This window comes from Myotis brandtii, unplaced genomic scaffold (assembly GCF_000412655.1).
Source record: "Myotis brandtii unplaced genomic scaffold, ASM41265v1 scaffold132, whole genome shotgun sequence".
NCBI classification, from domain to species: domain Eukaryota; kingdom Metazoa; phylum Chordata; class Mammalia; order Chiroptera; family Vespertilionidae; genus Myotis; species Myotis brandtii.
The window spans coordinates 4707956-4731341 of NW_005354673.1; the positions used below are offsets into that span (position 1 = coordinate 4707956).

At 50.7% G+C, this 23386-nt stretch overlaps 1 protein-coding gene across 2 annotated transcripts in view; it reads right to left on the reverse strand.

The window, feature by feature from the left end:
* Nucleotides 1–23386, reverse strand: part of TMEM63C (transmembrane protein 63C) — a 66711-nt gene that overhangs the window by 35921 nt on the left and 7404 nt on the right. For both annotated transcript variants that reach the window (XR_001360910.1, XM_005860172.2), the window contains exons 2-3: nucleotides 16325–16466; nucleotides 1161–1223 (exon numbers count right to left, since the gene is read on the reverse strand). The gene's annotated coding sequence lies outside the window, so the exon portion shown is untranslated. The remainder of the gene's footprint in view (nucleotides 1–1160; nucleotides 1224–16324; nucleotides 16467–23386) is intronic.

Below are 23386 nucleotides of genomic sequence, written 5' to 3' on the forward strand. Positions count from 1 at the left end.
AACAGATTCACTTGTTTTTTCTCTCACCTGAGGATATTTTTTCCATTGATTTTTTTAAAGAGAGAGTGGAAGGGAGGGAGAGACAGAAAAACATCAATGTGAGAGAGACACATCGATTGGTTGCCTCCTGCACGTGCCCTGACCAACCAGGGCCGGGGATTGAGCCTGCAACTGAGGTACGTGCCCTTGACCAGAATCGAACCCACAGCCCTCTAGTCCATGGGCTGATTCTCTATCCACTGAGGCAAATGGCTAGGGCAACAGGTTCACTTTGATCCTTGACTTGGGAATAAATGGGGTGGGGGCAAGCAGAGAAGTGGAAGCAGAGGGGTCCGTTCGAGGAAACTGTAGTAATCCAGGCAGAAGGTAAAGGCAGCTCGGACCAGGATGGAAGCCGTAGAGGCAGGGAGATGTGGTCAGGTTTGGGAGCTATTCTGAAGGTGAAGCCAACAAGTGCACTGATAGGTTGGGTGGGGAGTGTTCCAATGCCTGGAGCACAGGGAGCACCACGGAGGTGTTTGTAAAATGAAAAGTGGACACAGAGGTCCAGGGGACAGAGTGGAATGGTTTCAGGAGCCAGGGAGAGTTAGGAGGTGGGGATGGAGAGGGAATAAAGGCGAAGGGCCTGGCATGCAGGAGATGGGCGGTAGCCTGGGCGTCTGGGCTTATTGTGCTAACTCACAAAAACAGGGAAGAAAGGGCACAGTGAGAAAGAGGAAAAAGAGCACAAAAGTCACCCTCCTCCCCTCCAAGTCAGCCTCTAAGAGGAGCAGGGAGCCTCTTGCTTATCTTACGTTTCCCTTCTTTCTGCTCCCCTCTCCTTCTCCCTAGGCTGCCCACTGTTTTATTATAACCGGGTCACTGGTTAACTCGTTTACGCGAACACGGTTAGTAAAATGTAAACTTAAGTAGTTTATGTGGAACGTGGTATGTTTTAGCAGCCTTCTGCCCGAGGGTCGGAGTGGCGGGGATGGCATTTCTGGGGTCTCTTGGTGGATGCGGCAGGCATCCATCCAGCTTTCTTACGGTGCAGGTCACCTGCGGCAGAAGCTACAGTTCTGCTGGTGGCCACTGGGGGGAGCCCGCGCTGAGGAAGCAGATGGGGAAAGGGGGAGGGAGGCGAATCTGGCGGGTCTGAAGGCCTTGGTGAGAATTCTTACCTGGGTCAGTTCTCCAGCGAGGCTCCAACTCAGGCCTGGAGGCTCCACTCAGCTACCCGGCTGCTGCAAAGGAACAAATACAGTGGGGAGACCAGCAGGCTCAGTTACCCAGGCCTCCTCTCTGGCAGCGACATCCCTCAGGGCCCCTTTCCTCATCTCCATGCTCTGGAAGCTCGTCCTTTATCACATGTGTGTTTCACACATAGTCCTTCCCAGTCTGTTCATTTTCATCACAGTGTCTTTTGAAGCATCAAGATTTTGAATTTTGACACAGTCCAATTCATCCAATTTTCTTTTATGGACCATACATTTGGTAACATATCTAAGAAATCTTTGCCTGACTCAAGGTCTTAAAGATTTTGCTCCTTAAAATATTATAATTTTGGGGGGGCAGGAGCGGGGCAGTGGGATGAATGGGGGGAGAAGGAGGGATGTCTGTAATACTTTCAACAATAAGGATAAGTTTTAAAAAATCCTATAATGTTAGCTCTTACATTGAAGTCTATGACTCATTTTGAGTTAATTTTTACGTATGATGTGAGATAAGAGTCCAAGTTCATCTTTTGCCATGTGGCTATCCAATGGTCCCAGCTCCATTTGTTGAATCTTCACCTTTAAAACGAGGCCAGTGGCTTATGAGCCTGTCTCGGGTCTGTCTGGGGACTGGACCCACTCAGCTTTAAAACGAGGCCAGTATGAGCCTGTCTCGGGTCTGTCTGGGGACTGGACCCAGGCCCAGGATGTGAGAGCACTTGGCGAAGTGCTACACAACCGTAAGGACTGTTGTTATTATTTGCTTAATACTATGCATGCGGAGGGGGGGAGGGGTCCTGGGCTGAGAAGAGCTCTGGGCACCCATCTGGCTCTGAGAAGGAGGTTTGCCTTCTGGATGCTGCTCTTTTCCACTCAACTCCCACTCCCTCATCCTCTCCCATCCCAAAAGCATCCCTCCCTCTCTTCCTCCCCCTTTCATCCCTTTCTCTTTTCCTTCCTCCCACAAGGAAGGGTTGAGTACCTACCCCAAGCCAGGCATCATGCCAGGCTCTGGGGGCCTGGAAGGCTGGTCCCCACCCACATGAGGCTGCAAGGCTCACTGAGGAGACATGCAAGCCAGGAGGCAAAGGCTACCACATGCCCCCCTAGCCAATCGCCGGGGTAAAGGGAGCCATGGGAGGAGTCAGAGGGTCTTCTGCAAGGAAGTGACCTCCAGGGGGAGCCGTGAGCAGGTGCAGGAACCAGCATAGTGCAGTGGGGTAGTGTGGGCAGAGGGCACCGTCCTGGCAGAGCCTAGAGGGGAGACTGAGCGTGGTGTGGTAGGAAAATGGAAATGAAGACTCGGGGCTAGCATGGGGGATGGCTCGCTGGCTTGTTCTTTCATTTGCCCATTTAACCCTTAACAAGAATTCACTGAGTAGCTCTCTTGCCAGGCCGTGTATAGACAGCACAGTGCGGTGGGGAAGTGTGGGCAGAGCCCAGAGGGGAGACTGAGCGTGGTGTGGTAGGAAAATGGAAATGAAGACTCGGGGTTAGCGTGGGGGATGGCTCGCTGGCTTGTTCTTTCATTTGCCCATTTAACCCTTAACAAGAATTCACTGAGTAGCTACTCTTGCCAGGCCTTGTATAGACCCTGGAGGTATAAACAAGAGGTCCTCTTTGTGGGGTTCACAGCCTTTGGGATTTGGGAGGAGGGTTGCTGTTGGGAGGTCTGGCCTGGGTTCCTGTTCTGCCTGGAGGCCCCCCATTATGAGGTCCCAGCGTCTAAGCTTGGAGTGGTGGAGTCCATCCGGCAGGCTGGGTGGGGCACAGGCTTCCACTCCCCTGGCCACCCAGCCTGAAGGGGAGGGAGGAAGGAGAAGAGAGAAGAGAACTCACCCCCATCTTACCACCCTCCTCAAGCTGCAAGTGGAGACAGTAATGAGGGAGACTGTTGCCATGGAAACCTAGTACAGCACCCCACCTTTTCTCACCGCCCCTAAACCATGCCTGGACCTTCTTTCCTTCTGGAGGGAAAGTTAGCTTTTGAGTGTGAAGAAGAGGGACATGAAGCTTTCTGGAGATCGAAGCACCACATGGGACAGAGCAAAGCTTGAAATCTGAGTCAGTTAAAGGAACATGGAGCAGAGGCACCAATCTGCCTGTTGTGGGGGTGTGGTGGGGGGTGGGAGTGGAAAGAGGGGAGCATCAGGGAACGCCTCTCTTTGGCCGTGAATTTCATTCAAATCAGAGCTCAGGGAGGCTGTTCAGGGTGTCAGAGAGATGTGGGCTCTCTGGAACAGACCGACTGAGTTTAAATCCCAGATCCATTCTTGCTAGCTCTGTGTGACCATGGGCCATCAGACCTCCTGAACCTCAGTTTCCACCTCTGGAAAGTGGGGAAAATAACAGTATTGCCTCACAGGTCATTGTAAACAGGAAATAAAATAATTCCTATAAAGCCCTCTGCACTGTCCTTGAGAACTGTATGTGTTCAATATTAGCCCAGACTGGACCATCCCTAGTATCCTTCCACCTATTCTGTTCTGGAACCAGCACAGGAAAGATGTGGAGTATGGGAAGAATCATCCAGTACCCCACAAACTGCAGCCTTTGTTCTTGCTGTGCTTGGAGAGCAAATGGGAGGGGTGGGGAGGGGTAGGGAGGGCCCACCCCACCCCACCTACCTTCTCCCTTAACTCTGACCCCCCAGAGTTCACAAAGCCAGAGCAATGCATCCACCCACTCCCCACCCCACCCCCTGCTGCCATCTGACCTTCTCAGTCTCTTCAATAATTCATCACCATTTTGTTAACCACAGCAAAGATTATTTCCCATGGTTCTGGACCTTGCGAACATAAACTGGAGTTCCTGGCCATGGGCACCCCCTCCCAGCTCCCCTTCTGCTCTGGGATGCTGCTCACATCCGCTTCCATGCCCACAGCTCTCAGATCGGCCACCCCAGCCCCCTTTCAGGACAGCAGCTCGGTGGCCCAGGTTCGCAGGTCCTTTGGAGGAGTGGAGTGTCACTGTAATGAGGGTTCCACTTAATGTCCTTCCCCGCCCACCATGCCGGCTGGCCGTGCATCTTCTCCTAAGTGTCAGTAAGCTCTTCCTTGCTCTAAACTGCCCTGGGGCCCCAACCTCCTTATATCTTCACACCAGGGAATGGTTTGCCCAACTTCATATATGCAGAAACTGGGTTGCCAGTAGGCTAAGAGATTTGCCTAAGGCTGGGGTAAGTATTTGAATTTGAATTTATGGTTCCCCATTCAATGCTCTTGGGCTTGGATCAGTGAGTCCTCAGTGTGGAGTGGGGTTGGGGGGGGCACTGGAATGACCTGGAAGGTGTTTAGTAGATCCAGATACTCACACCCCACTCTGGACTCTAAGAATGAAAATCTCCAGTCAGTTCTTAGGTACAGCCAACATAGAGAAACACCAGCTTAACGTTATGAGGGTTACTGGCATCTGAATAAGGAGTTCTTGACCATCCAAAATGTTTTCTAACTCCCCCTAAATAAGGAGGGAGAATAAAGAGATTTGGGGGTAAAGGATGGTAGCTCAGTGCCCTTTAAACCAGCAGTCGCCAACCTCTCGGACCTCACGGACCACCTGTGGTCCGTGGACCACCAGTTGGCGACCACTGCTTTAAACCATGTTGCCGTGCCCTTTAAACCAGCGGTCGCCAACCTCTCAGACCACCAGTTGGCGACCACTGCTTTAAACCATGTTGCAATGGGGCATTAGACCTGTCCTTATTTCCTCCACTCAGGAACTCTCCCCTTCCCCACTCCCAACTGAGTCTGAGGAAATCTGGCTGGAGACCTACAGAGGCCACACCCTCTCTTCACTTGAATCCGCAAACTCTTGCATTTCTCCCTGTGCCAGAGGTCACCGGCATGGCCTCTTCTTCACGGGGCACCATGCCTGCCCTCTGTCCTGTCCTCATGTCTCAGGGCTACTTGCACTGCCCTGACTGAACTTGAGCCACTTCCTCTTGGATAGGCTGGAACCTTGGTCTCCTCAGCATTTACAGCCCCTGGGCCCAGCTCAAATCCTATTCCCTGAAACCTTCCTCCGCTGAGCAGCCCAGCCTGTGCCTTGTCCCCACCCTCTTTACACAGTTGGCTTTGCTACCACTGCCTGGCACTATTCTCTCATTTTTGCAGGCACACGAACAGCCAGTTCCCCAGCAAATCTGTGGACTCCTTGACGGCAGGACCCTTGTCATTGTGGTCCTCCCACAACAGCCAGCATGTTGGAGGCCTCAATGAAAGATAGATGCTCCTTTATCCAGGGCTACACTCAGGAGCAAGTCTTGCTCTCCAGCTCACAGCATGGAGTAGAGGGAACGTATGATTTGGGGTCGGGAGATTGGGTGTAAATCTGGATCTATTGTTTATTAACTGCACTTTAACCTGCAGCTGCACAGTTTTCTCTTCTATAAAATGGGTATGATGCCCTAGCCGGTTTGGCTCAGTGGATAGAGCATCGATCTGAAGACTAAAGGGTCCCAGGTTCGAATCCAGTCAAGGGCACGTGTCCAGGTTGCAGGCTCGATCCCTGGTGTGGGGGGTGCAGGAGGCAGCCAATCAATGATTCTCTCTCATCATTGATGTTTCTATCTCTCTCTCCCTCTTCCTTTCTCTCTGAAATTAATAAAAATATATTTTAAAAAATAAAATAAAATGGATATGATTATGTCCATCCTGCCTACATCAGGTTGGCTGTGAGAGTTAAAGGAGAGGGTATGTGGAGACGTTTCTGTAAACTAGGAGTACCACAAATGTTGAATGTTGCCTTTGCTATCGTCTTCCTAGGACTGAGGTAAGACTTCCTTCAGAAGCCCCAAATGGCCCCCTCAGATGCCCCTGAAGCCCCAGAATAAGGTGAGTGGACTAGGGTTCCACCTTGCCATCCAGCCAGCATCCGGGAGCAGCAGAAGGGCGCTCAGCACCATGGACAGCGCCATGTGCCACTGCAGCTACTGCTGTTGCTGCTACTTTTCTTTGCCAGAGTTCTGTGGGTAGCGCCTGGCAGTACTTGCGGATGCCCCTGGCCTAATAACAACATTCACCGCTAACATCTACTGAAAGGTTTCTATGTGCCAGGCAGTGTGCCAGCTTTCTTAGCGCACCTATCAGATGACACGTTGGATCTAGTCAATGGCCTTTAGCATCCCTTCCCTGCTCTTCCTAATGTGCCTTGCTATACTGCAGAAGCTAGAAAGTTAAAACTACATTTCCAGCACTCCCTTGCAGCGGGGGTTCTGACTGCAGAGTGGGTTCCATCAATTACATGTGCTGGGGGGAGATTTATAAGGCGGAAGGGGGAGGGGCCCTCTCTCCTGCTGCTTGGGCTGTGCTCTGCTGACAAGCAATGCTGAGGAGAGGAAGCAGTTCTCTGCAGCAGGCCAATGCCCAGCCTCTGGGTCCTGGAGGGTGAGGGGTGGATGAGGAGCGAGAGGCTGCAGAGGCTCCCTGACCCTGGCTTGCAGGTGAGGCTCCAGGAGTCCCGTCCTGGCTGTGGCTGAGGAGCTGTCTGGTGCAGCAATTCTGCTCTGTTCTGAAGACCCATATTTTAACTCTTCTGATGATTTTGTGAGCACAGAATTCCCTGTATTAACTTCTGCTTTGCTTAAAGTTCTTAGAGTGGTTTTTGCTTCCTAAATAAAGAACAGGTAGGTTCTGCTAATATCCTATCTTATAGATGAGGAATCATGGGCACAGAGAGGGCAAGTAACTAGTCCAGGTCAGGCAGCTGGTGAGCAGTGGGATCTCAACCCAGGACACCTGACTCCCCAACCCGCTCCAGAACAGAGCCCCCAGGCTGAAGACAGAAGCTAAATGGAGAAGAGTAAACGCTGACAGGAAGTGTTGGGAACACATTCCAGGCCAGAGTGGGCACAGCCCCTGAGAAAGCCTCAGAACAAGGGGGAGAAGACGTGGACATTGGCATAGGCCAGGCATGGGACCGGGTGCCTCCTTATGGTTATCTCACTGACCATCAATGACGCCTCACGAGCAAGCTAAGAGGTAGCAGCCTAAGAGGTGGGCATCAGTATCCCCACTTTACAGGTAGAGAAACTGAGGCTTGCAGAGGTTAAATAATGGTCCTAAAGTCACACAACTGGAGAGAGACAGAGGCAGGACTGGAATCTAAGTGTCTGGCTCCACTGCATCCTGGGGCCTCTGAGGCACCATTGGGGATGGAGCTGCTTTGCCCATCCCAGGAGGGCTGTATTTCTGGGGTTCAGATCTGTACTACCTCTAAGGGCCTCTCCGCTAACGGGGAGGAAAGGCTGGGGGGCGAGGGAGCCGGAGCGCAGAAGGGGAGACAGTGGCCATCTGGCCCTGGGCTGGAAGCTGAGAGTGCGGGCTGCCCCCTCACCCACCTCACCTCTGGGACCCCTCTCCTTGCCAGGAAGGTTCCTTTTCTTGCCCTGAAGGCCCTGCACCCCCATCCAGGGGCCCCTGCCTTTCTGCCCACGGCCCTGAGTCAGCAAGTAGCCATAACAGTTGCCAAATGGGGCCAGAGGCAGGAGGAAGAGGCAGCTGTGGGGACGTCATCCATGTCCACGCCCCTGGGAGCTGGGCAGTGACTCAGAGACACCAGAGGAGGGGTGACTCCCTGCTTGTGCTAAAAAGACAAGAAAGTAAGAACAGCAAGATATGATGCTGTTAAACTAGACGCTCTCAATTCTAAAAATGAAAAAGGGAAAGAAAGAGTAAAAAAAAAATTATGCCTGTAGGAAAAAAAGACCATTCATCTCTGGGTGGTGGAAATGTGGGTTTTTTTTAAAAACTTTTTTTCTGAATTTGACAAATTATTTAACAGGAACATGCTTTACTGTTTATCATTGGAAAAAGTCATATTTAGAAAGGAAGGCTTGATACTTCCAGGCATGCACACAATCATCTTTCCTTCATTCTTTTGCATCAAATCTTTCTTCCCTCTTCAAGTGCCCTATTTTTACCAACTCCTGCTCAAGCTTGTCGATGGTGTGGAGGGAGTGCAGAGGCCCAGGGGTTCTGTACAGGCTGCCTACTCAGAAAGATTCAGGCCTAAATCTGATGCCACCCCCTCCTCCCTCTCCTCAGGGTCTGGCTGAGCCTGGTGCAGGAAGATCAAGGCTTAAACCTGCATCACGTGGGCCACGGTAACCACCAGACCCCTGGGGTTCTGCTAGGAAGCCAGTGGTCCCTCCCCGTCCCTCTCTCCCCAGATGTGGCATGGTGCTGGCCACAGCATCAAGACCCAGGTGCAGTGATCAAGTGATCGGGGAGGGGTTCTGTCCCCCCAGTACAGCCCTCAGTTGGGCAAGTGGGGGCCAGCCTGCCATAATGTAGCATTTAAGTCTGGGTTCCTAGGGGGACCTCGGCTCTTTGGGTCTGGTCCAAACCCTGCCTCTTTACTAGCCCCATGTCTTCGGGCAAGTTTCTTAACCTGAGCCTCAGTGTCCTTACCTGTAAATGGAGATGTTAACAGCATCTATTGGGTGCATGTGAGGACAGCATGAACCGATTCACACGAGGCAGAACAGTGCTCAGCGCCCAGCAATGCCTCGCTGCAGTTAGGTATTATTTTCCTTGTGAGGACCTAGAACTGTGCTATTTATTTATGGGATGACGTAGCCAATGGCTGATTCCTCCAGACAGAGCCCATGGCTGTGTCTGCTCATTTTTTCTGCTGTGCTGGGCAGAGCTCAGTGCTTTGTAAATATTGATTGGAGAAAGGAATGATGGGCAGTGGGGCTAAGGGGGCTCATTTGGCCCCATGATCTCAAACTCAGAGTGTTGTGGCAGGAGGGGCCCTTTTAAATCCTTTAACCGAAGCCCCTCCTGCCACAGATGAGCAGAGGGTGCTGCTGGCTAACGCCGCCTTGGCTTCCCATCGCACAGGCTGGCAGCCCCTGCCCAGCTCTAGCTCCACCTTCCCCTGGTGCTCTGCTCCATCAGTACACGGAGGACATGGTGAAATCTTGGGCAGAGGCAGCATTTCTGTCTTGATATAGAAAAAATGTGGCACATCTCCTATCTGAGTGTTGTGGAGCAAATACATTCCCTTCAGAACCAGTGAGGCTGCAGGCTCCAGTTCAACCCTGAGTTATTGCAGTAATTCCCGTCTCCGTGGTAACAAGTCCAGACTAAGCCTTCAGCTAGCAAAGGCCTCTGGGCAAAGGGGTCCACAGCAGCCGCACTCCCCGCCCCTCATAGTGCTGTTCTCTTCCCAGCCTCTTCCCTGCCACCCCCTACCCTGCAGGAGTCCCGAGTGGACTGAGCAGGGGCAGGGAGAGGAGTGCAGCCATGGCAGACGCCCCACGGATCGGATCTCAGAGCCAGCCCCAGCTAGAGCCTAGAGCCGGGATGAAGGCGCTCGGCAGCAGGAGCAAACAGGCAGGATGCTGCTGGGCGCCACCCACCCAGCAATGCCTGCTGCCAGGATGGGCTCTGGTGGATGGTGCCACAAGCCCGGGGAGACAGAGAGACCTCTCGAGCCAGGAGGCTGAGCCCCGGCCCACACAGACCCAACCAGCTACTGATGACTCGTCGATGTGTAGAGAGAACCAGCCTTAAATGAACACTTGCTCTGTGTGGGCACTGAGCTACGATGTGCGGAGGAAAGACAAATCACAGACGGCTCTGCCCTCAGTGAGAGCACAGTAAGGTGGGGGGCTGGGGAGGGGGGAAAAGACCCAAACAATGTGAAAGCAGCCAATCAGAAAAGAGTAACAGATGCCTGTTCAGCGAAGCAAGCAGGAAGCAGGCGGCACACAGAGAACAGTCTCTGCAAGCCTGCCCGCGGCTGGGTTTCTCTGAAAGGAGACCCAGGAAACGTGACAGTGCTGCCTTCTGGGAGAGACACTAAGTACAGGCTGAGGCAGGGCGAGGACGGCTTGCGTTCATTATATTCCCTTTTTCACTTTTTGAGTTTCGTACTATGTGTAGATCTAACCAAACAAAACAACAACAGGAAGCAAAGCCAACATGAAAAGCATCACCACGGGACAGACACTATCATAGGGTGCGACCCACTTTGTGCTGGGCCCCAAGGAAAGGGCAGCTCTGGCACTGGGGGGCTCGCCCCGCCTCAGGGTCTGAGAGCTCTCCCCCGCCGGGGCTGGGTGTGTCGGTCCCTCTGTCTCTGTCCCTCCATCTCTGTACCTGTGTGATTTGGGACGTGTAGAGGTACTGGGTTGAATAGTGTTCCTCCCACAGTCATGTCCATCTAGAGCCACAGAATATGACCTTGCAGCTGTAACTATGCATGGTGATGGATGTCACTGTGGTGTTCATTACGCAATATATGTAAATATCAAATCATGATGTTGTACACCTGAAATGGGGGGACTAGCCAGGTTGGAGCAGCAACCCCTCAGTCCTGGGCCACCTGGGGAAGGGGAGGTCTATGTGGAGAGTGTCCCCCATTACCCCTGTCCTATGAGCAAAAGGGTCTCAAGCTCAGGAGCATGGGTCCAGCAGGAGCCAGTCCCTGGGGGCCCAGCTGACGGCCTTCCTAGAAGCCTTCAGCAGAGCAGAAACCCCGAGAGGGGCTCCGCCTCCTATGAATCTGCGTTACTGTGAAACATCAGAGCCACGTTGCGTGGGCATCGCCTGGAGGGCTTGTTAAACGGGTGGCTGGGCCCACCCAGAGTCTCTGATGCAGGTCTGAGTGGAGCCTGAGAATCTGCACCTCTAACAAGCTCCTGGGCATTGCGTGGCATGGGCATCGCCTGGAGGGCTTGTTAAACAGGTGGCTGGTCCCACCCCAGAGTCTCTGATGCAGGTCTGGGGTGGAGCCTGAGAATCTGCACCTCTAACAAGCTCCTGGGTGAGGTCAACATTGCTCAGCGTGGGCATCTGGTCTTCCAGGACAGGCCGTGGAAAGTCAGTCCTGGCAGCTCAGTCCTAGTCTCTCCCAGCTGCCCACATGCCACTCATGAAATCATTTATTCAGCAAAATAATGGGCCAGATTCTGGTGTCTGCTCTCAAGGCACTTAGAGACTAGGCATAAGATTTTAGTGACCCCCCACCCCCCAAAGAAACCATGACAGGTATGTATAAGTAGACTCCAGAGGCCTGGTGAAAGAGTGTGGGGAGCACAAAGGAGGAGCACATGCCTGAGCCCTGGCAATCTGGAAAGGCTGCCTGGAGGAGGTGTTAGCCAAGGGAGCTCTTAGAGGATGGATAGCAGCAGTCACATTAACTGAAGGCTTACGGCTGGCACTGTGCTAAGACGCTGCAAGTATGAGCTCTCTTAATCCTCACAACAACCCCAAGATGGGAGCTATTGCGGCTGAAGAAAGATTTGAGCTCAGACAGTTTGCATCCAGCAATCACATTCTCAGCTCTGAGTGCATATGGGGCTTTCCCCCTGAAGAGGAGTTGCCCTGTGGAGGCCAGGGGCAGGGCATTCCAGGAGGAGACCATGCCTGCACCAAAATAGAGGGGGAGCTGGACTCAGACTGTGTTAAGGTTTTCCCCTGAGGGAGTTGGGGTCCCCAGATGGGAACACACCACCCCTTGGGGCAGCAGAGATGGGAGGGACACCAGGCTCTGGCCCCATCTGTCTAAATAGGAAAGGAGACGCTGGCTGCCAAGGGTCTGGGTGGGGAATTGGAGAGCGGTGGAGGGCTCTCTCTGTGAGCTCAGCTGCTCCAGCGATCAGCGATGGGTGATGGGCAATGGGCGGGAGCCAGAGGGTAGAGGCTGGGAGTCTGGCTCACATGGCTTCACAGAGCCTGCAGGGCAGAGAGCCCAGAGCACCAGGGCTGAGAATCACAGGGCTCCTGTGGTGGGGGCTCTGTTTATGGATTTGCTTGTATGGAGGGTTAGCTCTGAGAGAGGCTGAGGGGGTGACAGGCTGGCACAACCTCTGTGACCCGTGGTGGCCCCCACGCTTTGGCCCCCAGGTAGTCTCTGTGTGGCCTCCTCAACAAAAGCACAAGTCCCCAGGCCAGGGGTCAGCCTCGTGATGGCCTTGCTCCTGCCCCTTGGGCTTGCGGCGGTTCTCAACCTGTGGGTGGCGAACAATGAAACTACATCCTGCATATCAGATATTTACATTACGATTCATAACAGTAGCAAAATTACAGTTATGAAGTAGCAACGAAAATAATTTTATGGTTGGGGGTCACCACAACATGAGGAACTGTATTAAAGGGTCGTGGCATTAGGAAGGTTGAGAACCACTGTTATGGAGGATCGTCAATTCAGCCACCAAAGATAGGGACGGGAGGGGCTCCTCAGCCTTTAAAGCAGCCTGATCCAGAGGATGGATCCAGAGGATGGAACCAGAGGAAATGAGCTCCAGCTGCAGCAAGAGATATTCTAGTTAGACACAAGGAAGCACTGGCCTGAGATGCTGAGGGAAGGGAGCAGTAGCTGTTTCGGGGGGAGACTCATCCGTCTGTCTCACAGTCTGCCTCTCTGGAGGACACTTGGTGGGGACTTCTCTCCCCCCCTTCCTTCACTAGCTCCTTCATTTCAGTTCCCTCTCTCCTTTCCTGCTGGCCGCCCACCTGCCTCTGAGGAGACCAGAGGCTCCCCCACCCTTCTTGTCCCAGTGTTGCTGGGGGCCTTTGAGCTCCCCACACACTCAATTCAGCCAATGCTTGCTGAGGCCCCCACCTGCAGGAGGTGAAAGACCTCCAGGCCCTGCCCAGGGCACTTCTCGCCCAGCAGAGAGAACAGACAGTTAAGCCAATGCCTACACCCAGAGGAAGGGCCAGGATCTAGAAAGATACACGCCAAGGTGATGGGGCTCAGAGACCACAGCCCCAGGGGGGCCAGGGAAGGCTTCAGAGAGGTGGCAGGTGGGATGTCTGGGCTGACAGACATCAGCGGGAGCAGGCAAAGGGGACAAATGAGTGGAGGAGGGAAGCAGAGGGTGGCATATTCCAGAAATGGCCGGGTTGACTGGCTTGGCTGCAAAGGTAGGGTGAGATCTGCTAAGAAAACAGACACATTGGGGCCAGACCTCGAGGTCCTGCATCTCAGGCTGAATGATCTGCACGTCATTTGTAGGGTTTTGGAGGAAGGGCGTGATGTCGGGGCTGGGACCAGGCCTTCTGGATTTTGCTCCTTTCCTAGGACCTCATGAAAGGCACTGGCCCTGATTCTGAGCCCACAGGCTTCCCAGGGGTTCCTCAGGGGAGCAGGTGAATGGCATCTCAAATGACCCCTTTCTGTGAGGCCTGTCCTGATGACCCTATTATTAACACGAGTCCCTGGCACTGCCAATCCCTCTTTCCTTCGGTTCCATCACTTGTACCTCCTTCTAATGCACTTCACCCATAGATTATGCCGTTTATCGCCTCCACCCGCATTAGAACGAAGGCCCCATGAGGGCAGAGTCTGTGTCTGTTCGACTGGCTGCTGAATGTTCCAGTGCCAAGCGCGGTGCCTGGAATCCCAACAAATCCATTCATCTGTTGAATGAATCAAGAGAAAAACACCACCCTGCCCGAACCAGCAGCAGGGTCTGTCACTTTACTTCTGGCTTCCTGAGCTTGGCATCACCCGAGTGGAAAAATCTCTGGGAAAACCAGACAGAACTACTTCTCCCCTGCTGCGCCTCTCACGCTTGCCAGGAATCTGGGAAGATCTGGACTGTTCCTCCTCTCCTCCTCTGCCAAAACACCACCCCTTTCCTTCATCTTGGGGTGCAGGCCAGGCGAGGAAAATTTCTGCTAAAGAGAACAAGAGGCTGGCAGTCTGGAAGAACAACTGTGATGGACCGAGCAGAACATCTGCAAGTTACTGAGTGCCCATGCAGGCACTGTACAGGTGCTCTGGCATTTGTTCCATTCCTACAAAATGGGTATTATCTTCCCATTTTACAGATGGAAAAACAGAGTCTCAGAGAAGTTCATTGACACGGACAAGTTCTCCCCACCATGTGAAGAGTCTGGTTTTGAACACGGGCCTCCCTACTCCAACCCAGTGCCCCTTCCTCCATACACTGGCCTGCCTTCTGCCAGCTGAGATGCAGGGTGTGACGCTTGCTGTGTTCTCTGTCCAGGGCTCCAGATGGGGGGGGGGGGGGCTCTGCTGCCTTAGGCTTCCCACCTGAGCTATAGGAGCTGAGGTTTGGGCCACCTCCAAGGGCTGAATGAGAACAATGATGTCACATCTGCCACCTGGCCTGAGCTCATCGCTGAGTGTGAGTTATAACTGCAGTGACTGCCTGTTCTGGCCTGTGGCCAGGCATCCTGTCCTCACCTTCAGGTTGGGGCTGCAGTTGGCCGCACTTCCGTTCCTGAGGGTCTCAGTTCTCCCACCTTGAGGGTGGGCACTCCCCCAGCAAATGTGAATGACTTCTTATTATGTTCAAGGAAAATGAGTTTCTGCCTCTGAGGCCCTTAGAGGGCAGGTCAGAGAACAGTCACTAAACGTGCAGTGGGAGCCATGGGGGATTTTCGAGCAGGGGTGTGAGATGACGGCGCTGTGCTTTAGGGAGGTTAATCGGGCAGCAGGCGCGGATGGGGAGAAGAGGCTTTTATAACGATCAGAACTAACATGTTAAGCACGTAGTAAGTGCTAGATGTGGTTTCAGCACTTTACAGTTACTAATTTCAACCTTCACTGGCATTATCTCCATTTTACAGATGAGAAGACTGACGTACATAGAGATGACACGGCTTGTAGGTGATGAGCTGGGAATCAGACCGACCTGACTCCCGAGCCTGAGCTCTTCACTTCTATTTGATGCTGCTTCTCCCAGGAACTTAGGCTGGATGGACAAGGGTTCAGCACCGGGTTGGGCAGTGGGAATGGCCAGGGACAGAAGTGACATACCGCCTGCTGCTAAGCCTCCTTGCCCTGGAGAGCTCTCACAAGCCAGGCCAAGAAATTATAAGGGAGCGTGAACATCGACCGCTTTGATCTGCACAGAGAAGAACTATACCTAAGATTACTTGTCTTGATAATAACAACGATGGCAATGTTCTTGGCCAACAGCCCACACAGGATAAATTCTTTTATGGAAAAGAGATTTTAGAGACACTCTCAAATAAAGAAACCTTATCACCGTTACAGCTTCTCTTGACAAACCAATCCTTTCTTGATGTTATTAACTTGTCTACTTAATAGGGAAGAAAGTATCACTTAGATGCTAACCTGGCTTTATACCTTCCAGCTTTGGAGGTTTAATCACCTCCTGTCTCTCTCACAAGGGGCGGGGCGGGGGTGTTGCTAGGAGTCACCAGATGGGTGGAAAGATAGGAAAGGAGTGAGGTGCAGAGGCTGTGGGGGGCAGAGGCTGTGTGTGTGTGTGTGTGTGTGTGTGTGTAGGAGCTGGCGGAGGCAGGGCAGGGAGGAGGCAGCTGAACCCCGAAGGGCTGCCTGAGACCCCGGCTTCCTGTGCTGTTCTGACCAGCTTATACCTGAGTCCTCTGAGCTGTTCAGTTACAACCTTTAAAAATTTTTTTTTGAATGTTTTAATTGATTTTATTTTTTGAATATATTTTTATTGATTTCAGAGAGGAAGGGAGAGGGAGAGAGAGACAGAAACATCAATGATGAGAGAGAATCTTTGATCAGTTGCCTCTTCCACACCCCCTACTGGGGATCGAGCCCACAATCCCAGGCATGTGCCCTGACCAGGGATCGGACCATGACCTCTTAGTTCATAGGTCCACACTCAACCACTGAGCCACATTGGCCAGGCCATTTTAAATGACACTAATGCTTGAGAAGTCAAACGAGGTTGAGGTTGACTGTACCACCAAGATCCCTCCCAGCTCTAACGGTCTATGAAGATACCATTTGTCATAACCCTTTCTCAAGGAAAGGGGGGTGAGAGGCAGGGAACTCTCAGAACAGCCATGTCTGGCTGGGCTCTGGGCCTGTCCAAAACCAGGGCCAGCTGGGCAAGAGCCATTCCGGGGACCCAGCTGGCAGCCCTGTGGGGGGCATTTCTGTGGAGTAGGGGGCGTCCTAACCAGAGCCAGAGAGCCTTTGCCCCCCCCAGGCCTTGGGAGCCAGGGTCCTCTGGAATAGTGTTCTTTGGAGATGGGATGGGCCCATCCTGCACCCCCTCCCCATCAGGTTGTGGGTTTGGGGGCTTCGGGATGGCCTTTGCCCAGCACTGACAGGAGAGCCTCAGGCCACATTTCCCAGGCTGAGGAAGGAGCTGGTGCGAGGGGCTTAGCCCTGCTGAGTGGGAGAATGGCAAGAGCACCTACCTGGGCAGCAGGTGAGGTTTGGGGCTCAGGCAGATGGGCTGTCACCAGCCGTCCCTCCTCTCGATCTGTCGTCAGGGGCTTCCGAGGGGCCCAGCCACCGCCCAGCTGGACTCCTAACCACGAAGGTGGCTGGCGCAAGGCTCTGTGGCACAGGGACAATGAAGCACCGTCAGTGCCGGCCGGCATGGATCCCAGGCCTCCCCTGGCCTCCTCCCCCCGTCCAAGCAGGCCAGGTCCCTCCCAGGTCCAATATGCTGGTCAGCATCTTTCCCCAAGGCCTGCTTCAGGGGAGCCCTGATGGGGTGAGGGGCACCCCAGATGCAGCTATGACTCTCAGTCTGCCCCCACCTCCACATCCAGCTGCCCCCCACCCTGGGGTGAGTGAGCAAGGGCCATCCTTCATCTCAGCTGAAGGGGCCAGAGGGGAGGGGGACCATGGATGGAGCACTGCCTTGGGGGTCCAAGCACTTCCACTGGAGCACCCTACTTTCCTCGCTGGGGTGGGGGGCTTCAGCCTAGATACACAGACACTACCAGCAGGACTGCCCGGGGGAGGTCAGAGGGGCCCAGAGCCATCAGGTGACTTCAAGTGGGACTTCAGAATCATTTGGTGGGGACATTGCTAACATGCAGGTTTAAAGGCCCTGCCCTAGCCCACTGAATCAGACTCTTCAGGAAGGCACCCGGGAATCTGCATTGTAATAGGTTCCCCACGTCGATGCATATGGAATAAGACTCACTGGACTAAGTGCTGGGAAAAGTCCAAGGACGGAGCTTTGGTCACATGCATAAAGGGGCCATCAGTCCCTCTCCTGGGAGCAGCATCAGAGCAGCCCAGTCTCTGCAGACAGACCGGCCAGGGGGCCTGGGCCGCTTGCTGAAACCTCTCTAGGCCTCCCTTTCCTCATGGACAAAATGAAGGTTGGAAACGGTCTCTTGGGCCCTTCCAGATGTAAAATTTTAGTGTCAAAACTGGTGAACCGCCCTAGCTGGTTTGACTCAGTGGATAGAGCGTCAGCCTGTGGACTGAAGGGTCCCAGGTTCGATTCCAGTCAAGGGCACATTCCCGGGGTTGCCAGCTTGATCCCCAGTGGGGGGCATGCAGGAGGCAGCCGATCAATGATTCTCTTTCATCATTGATGTTTCTATCTCTCTCTCCCCTCTTCCTTCCTCTTTGAAATAAATAAAAATATATGTATTTTTAAAAAAACCTGGTGAACCCACTGAGGAAAGAATTTGAAAAGAAAGTTCAGGGTGAAGCATCTTAAATAGTATTATTCCTTATAATCGGTTCCTTTATAAATAGTCTTTTTAAATTCAGAAAATAATGTGCTTATGGGAAAAAAAAAAAGAAAACCACTAAAAATAATACACATAATGAAAAGTCTGCCTACTATCCCAGACCTCTGTTCCACCCCAAATATAAACACGGTCAAGTTCCTTAAGTTTTCTCCCAAAAGTTTTTCCATAAATATTGACAAATACGTATCTATGCCTGTGTTTTATTTTAAACCCAACCAGGGACACATTCCTGGTACTCTGTGTTAGTTAATATACATTACACATCTATCCATAGCAACATAGATCATTCATGTAGCAGCTCATAGAGTTCCCTTGACGGAGGCTATAATTTACACGAATCTGTCCTGTCAATGGATGTTTCGGTTGCTTCGACATTTTTGCTGCACAAACAAAGCTGCAATGAACGCCTATGATTACGTATCTTTGTGCATATGTGTGAGTTTAGCTGAAGAATAAATCCCGGGGTTAGGAGTTAAAATGTAGGTATATCTAAGATTCTGATAGATATTGTCAAATCGCCTTCAAAGAGGATGAACCAGTTTGCACTGCCCAGCGGTGCATGAGAGTGCCTCTGCCCTCCACCCTGGGCAGCACGGTGCATTAATGATGAGAGAGAATCATTGATCAGCTGCCTCCTGCAAGCCCCACACTGAGGACTGAGCCCACAACTGGGGCATGTGCCCTGATGGGGAATCGAACTGTGATCTCCTGGTTCATAGGTCGACGGTCAACCCCTGAGTCATGCTGGCCGGGCTCAATGTGTAATTCTTAATCATCAGAAAGGGCAGACATTATTTTCATGTTTATTGATTGATTGGCCTTGGCATTTATTTTTCTGTGAACTGTTTATATCTTTTCTAATTTATCTTACTGATTGTTAAGAGGTTTTTCTGAATGAAGGCAACTAACTTTTTGTCATGTGTATTGCAAATTGTCATCTTTCTCTTTTTTAACATTACTTATGGCATCTTTTCCTTACATGAATTTCAGATTTTTCTGTAGTCAAAAGTATTTCCTACTAGAGGATCCTAAAAATATTTGCTTGTGTTTTTCAATAGTATTGTTAAGGTTTTCTTTCTTTCTTTTTAATCTTTCCTTCCTTTTAATCTTTTCCTTCTAGAATTTACTTTGGCGTAAGGAGTGTGATAGGGCCCAGATTTATTTTTTCCCAAGAGGCTGGCTAGATGTTTCAAAATCATGTTTGAATAATCCATTTCCTTCCCCCACCATCACCCTCCCTCTAGATTAAAAATCTCAATTTATCTGTGCAGTAGGATGGGTACAGAGAGCATGACCTCTGAGTCAAGTGCTAGTTCAAATTCCAATTTCATGAGATCTAGAAGTTACCTAACCTTCCTGTGTCTCAGTTTCCTCATCTAAAAGTGGGGACCACAATAGCACCCTCTGCAGAGGGTTACTGTGAGGAGTAAATGAGTTATTTCAGATAAAGGATGGAGAGAGATGCAACCATGTGCTGTCTACAGGAGACGCACCTCAGCTGTAAAGTCACACATAGGCTGCAAGGGAAAGGATGGAAGAAGACATTTCATGCAAATGGCAACAAAAAGAGAGCAGAGATGGCCATACTTATACTACAAAATAGACTTTAAGTCAAATACTGCCATGAAAGACAAAGAAGGGTATTATCTATATATATAAAAGCCTAAGCAACCAGAACAACTGGTCGCTATGATGCACACTGACCACCAGGGGGCAGATGCTCAACTCAGGAGCTGTCCCCGGGTGATCAGTGAGCTCCCACAGCAACCTCCCCCGGCTGGCCAACCTTCTGTGGTCCCTCCCCCGAGCCTGCAGGCACAGAGGCGAGGGAAGGAAGAGTGGGGCGGAGTGGGGGGGAGGTGGGGAACCTTGATGGTAGCATTGGTGTCCAGAGTCTGTTCCTTCTGTGCCTGTCCCGGAGACCGTGGCCTCCTCTCCCGACCCTGCCAGGGCCTTTGAACCCCTGGCTGGGACAGGGAACAAGGGGTGCGTGGCGGCGGACACGGCCCCTTTCCCAGGGGGGGCCAAGGGCCGGCTCCCTCCTGGGGCCGGCGGCCAACCTCCTGCAATCCCTCCCCCCCCACCCGTCCTTCCCCCTGGCTGGCAGGCCCCAATCAGCCCAGCCCTGATCGGCCTGGCCCCGATTGGCCATGATCTCCAGCCAGGCCTAGGGGCCCCACCCGTGCACGAATTTTGTGCACTGGGCCTCTAGTATAATTATAAAAGGTTAATTCTCCAGGAAGATATAGCAATTATGAATATATATATATACACCTAACAGCAGAGTACCCAGATATATGCAGCAAACATCGACAGAGGTGAAGGGAGAAATAATAGCACAAAAATAGATTTCAATAAACCACTTTGAATAATGGGTAGAACAACCAGACTGAATATCAATAAGGAAACAGAGGACTTAAATATCTTCAACACTATCCAGTGGTTCTCAACCTTCTGGCCCTTTAAACACAGTTCCTCATGTTGTGACCCAACCATAAAATTATTTTCGTTGTTACTTCATAACTGTAATGTTGCTACTGTTATGAATCATAATGTAAATATCTGATATGCAGGATGGTCTTAGGTGACCCCTGTGAAAGGGTCGTTTGACTGCCAAAGGGGTCGCGACCCACAGGTTGAGAACTGCTGCATAGACCAACTGGACCCAACAGTAGCAGAATGCACATTCTTCTCCAGTGCACATGGAATGTTCTCCAGGATACATCACGTGTTAGGCTGTAGGTAAGGGGTACAGAACAATGCCTGGCACATGGGAACCACCATAAGTTGCCGATTATTATGATCACCGCTGCATAGCAAATGTGCTTTGTCTTTGTCTAAATACACTTTTCTGTTCCATTGATCTGTGAGTCAGTTCCACCACTGGACCAATATCTATAGGGTGGGGCAAAAGTAGACTTACAGTTGTTCCTATGGAAAACAATATACTAACTAATAAATAATAATACAAGAATAAACTGTTTCATGTCTCACAACTGTAAACCTACTTTTGTCCCACACTGTATTTTTAACAAAAATTTTTTTGGTTAATCCTCACCCGAGGATATTTTTTTCCATTGATTTTTAGAGAGAGTGAAAGGGAGGGGGAGAGAGAGAGAGAGAGAGAGAGAGAGAGAGAGAGAGAGATTGGTTGCCTCCTACATGCAGGCTGGGGTTTGAACCTGCAACCCAGGTACATGCCCTTGACCAGGGATTGAACCTGAGACCCCTCAGTCTGGTCCGCAGGCCGATGCTCCCATCAACTAAGCCACACCAGCCAGCGCTGCCCCACCCTGTATTAGGTCTCAGGGCTGGGAACAAGGCGTGAACAGCATTAATAAGAGCTGTTCTTGCCAATGCTGGTTAGACTTTCCGTATGTTTAGCACTTTTACTGATATTGCAAATGTTTCCTTCCATTATATTTTAAGAGGCTAACATTTATGCATAGAAAAGCTATACAATTTTTGTTTTAATATTTATTAGCAGTCATCTTAGTATAATTTTATTTCTAAAACAGTGTTTTCAATGGACTGTCTTATTCTTTTTTATTATTCCAGGGGATCAATCTTATCTGCAATTTTAATTGATAAATTGGCCTCCTTTTATAACTTCTATTTTCAAAATTTATATTTACTTGCATTTCTAGAGAAGTGTTAAAGAATAAAGGGAACAGTGGTAATTTTTTTCCTTGTATGTATGTATATTTGTATACCACACATATACACATACATGCATAAAACCATGTTCAGCAATACCCATCTATTTCTGCTAAATATTAGAGACATATGTTCAAGTTTATCAAGTGCCTTTTAGGCATTTTTAACACTTATGGAGCTGTTTATATGATTTTTTCATCTCTTTTTAACTATTACTTTGTTCAATTATATGAATAATTCTCCTAATACTGAATCTGTATTTCTGGAATATAGCCTCACTTGCCTGTGGTGTGTTCATTTTTTAACATAATGCTGTGTGATTCTATTTGTTCTTATTAATTCATAAAATGTGCACCAATATTCATAAGTAAGATTTTTAAGAGTAATTTTTTATGTGTTTTGTGTGATCTTTGTTAGTGTTGTGCTGGCTTTATAAAATAATTTAGAATCTTTCCTTATCTGTGATCTGGTACTGTCGGTACAATTTAAATGACATTGGAATTATCTCTTCCTTGAAGGTTTGATAGAAATTAAAAGAACCAAACCTGGATTTTTTGGAGAGGAATTTGATGAACACTCAATTTCTTCCATGATTATTGGTCTGTTGGGGTTTTCTAATTAGTTCTTCTGGAGCCAAACTAATGATTTATATTTTCTCAGAAAACTATCAGTTACAGTTGGTTTTCAACTGAATTTGCATGTGGTTGAGCATGGTATCCTCTACGGATTCTATTTTTCCTGTATCAGTGGCTACTTCCCATTTTTTAATGTTCAGTTTCATATATTTGGCTATTAGATTATCTAGACTTAAAAAGTCATCACATGACACATCATCCCCACGCCCCTACGAGCTGCCGGAGCCTATGCACTATGTTCACAGCCCAGAAATCGAGGAGCTGGAACCAGGGACGAGGGTGAGAAAGGTGGCGAGGGAGGGGCAGCCTTACAAACACAAGTCATCCATCAAACACGGAAAAGGGCAGAGAGCCTGCTCCTGAGTCCCTGGCCTTGAACCCCTGCATCTCCTTCCCCAGCTCCCTGCACCCAGTTCAACGCCAGCTCCCACCCTGCCTTCGACACCCAGCTGGCGCCTCCTTCCCAACCTCCCCTGACTTCCCAGGGAAACGTTGGCAACTTTCCTCTGATGTCCCAGGCTACTTTTTTGTTTAATTTTGAAATAATTTCAACATAAAACAGGTAAAAGTATAAAGCCAACAGAATTGACCAATGGTAACATTCTGTCATTTTGCTTCAGATCTTTTTTGTTAAAAGTGTTACTGACAAATGAGAAGGCCTTCCTTTCTCCCTGTCCCAGCTCCCTTCCCTCTCTGAAGATAACTAGAAGCATAAACTCGGTAGAAATGCAACACGGCAACATGTGTGCATCCATAAATCACAGATAGCATTGTTTTGTGATTGTTATTAACATTGAATTTTCGCTAATGGCATTATTCTGCGTTTCCCTTTTTTTTGCAATATTATTTTTGAGATTTATTCATGTTAATACAGAAATGTGTATATATATACCAGCTTTATTAAGGTACTAGAGGCCCGGTGCATGGATTCGTGCACCAGTGGGATCCCTTTGCCTGGTCTGCAGGGATGAGGCCGAAACTGGCTCTCTGACATCCCCAAGGGGGCCCGGATTGCGAGAGAGTGGTTCTTGGGTGACCCACCCCGGAATCAGGCTCACTCCTCTCTGGTTCCTGGTGCATCACCCGAGAACAACAGCTGCCAAGTCACCACAGCTTGGCAGCTCCTGAATTAAGTGTCTGCCCCCTGATGGTCATTGCGCATCATAGCTACTGGTCAGGTGGTCGGACGGTCTGACAGTTGCTTAGGCTTTTATATATATAGACTAGAGGCCCAGTGCACAAAAATTTGTGCACTTGGGGGGGTCCCTCAGCTCGGCCTGTGCCCTCTTGCAGTCTGGGACCCCTCAGGGGATGACCACCTGCGGGCTTAGGCCCACTCTCCGGGGGGGGGGCTAAGCTGGCAGTCAGACATCCCTCTGGCAGCCCGGGAGCCCTCGGGGGATGCCCACTTGCCAGCGGGGAGCAGGCCTAAGCTGCAGTCGGACATCCTTAGCGCTGCTGAGGAGGC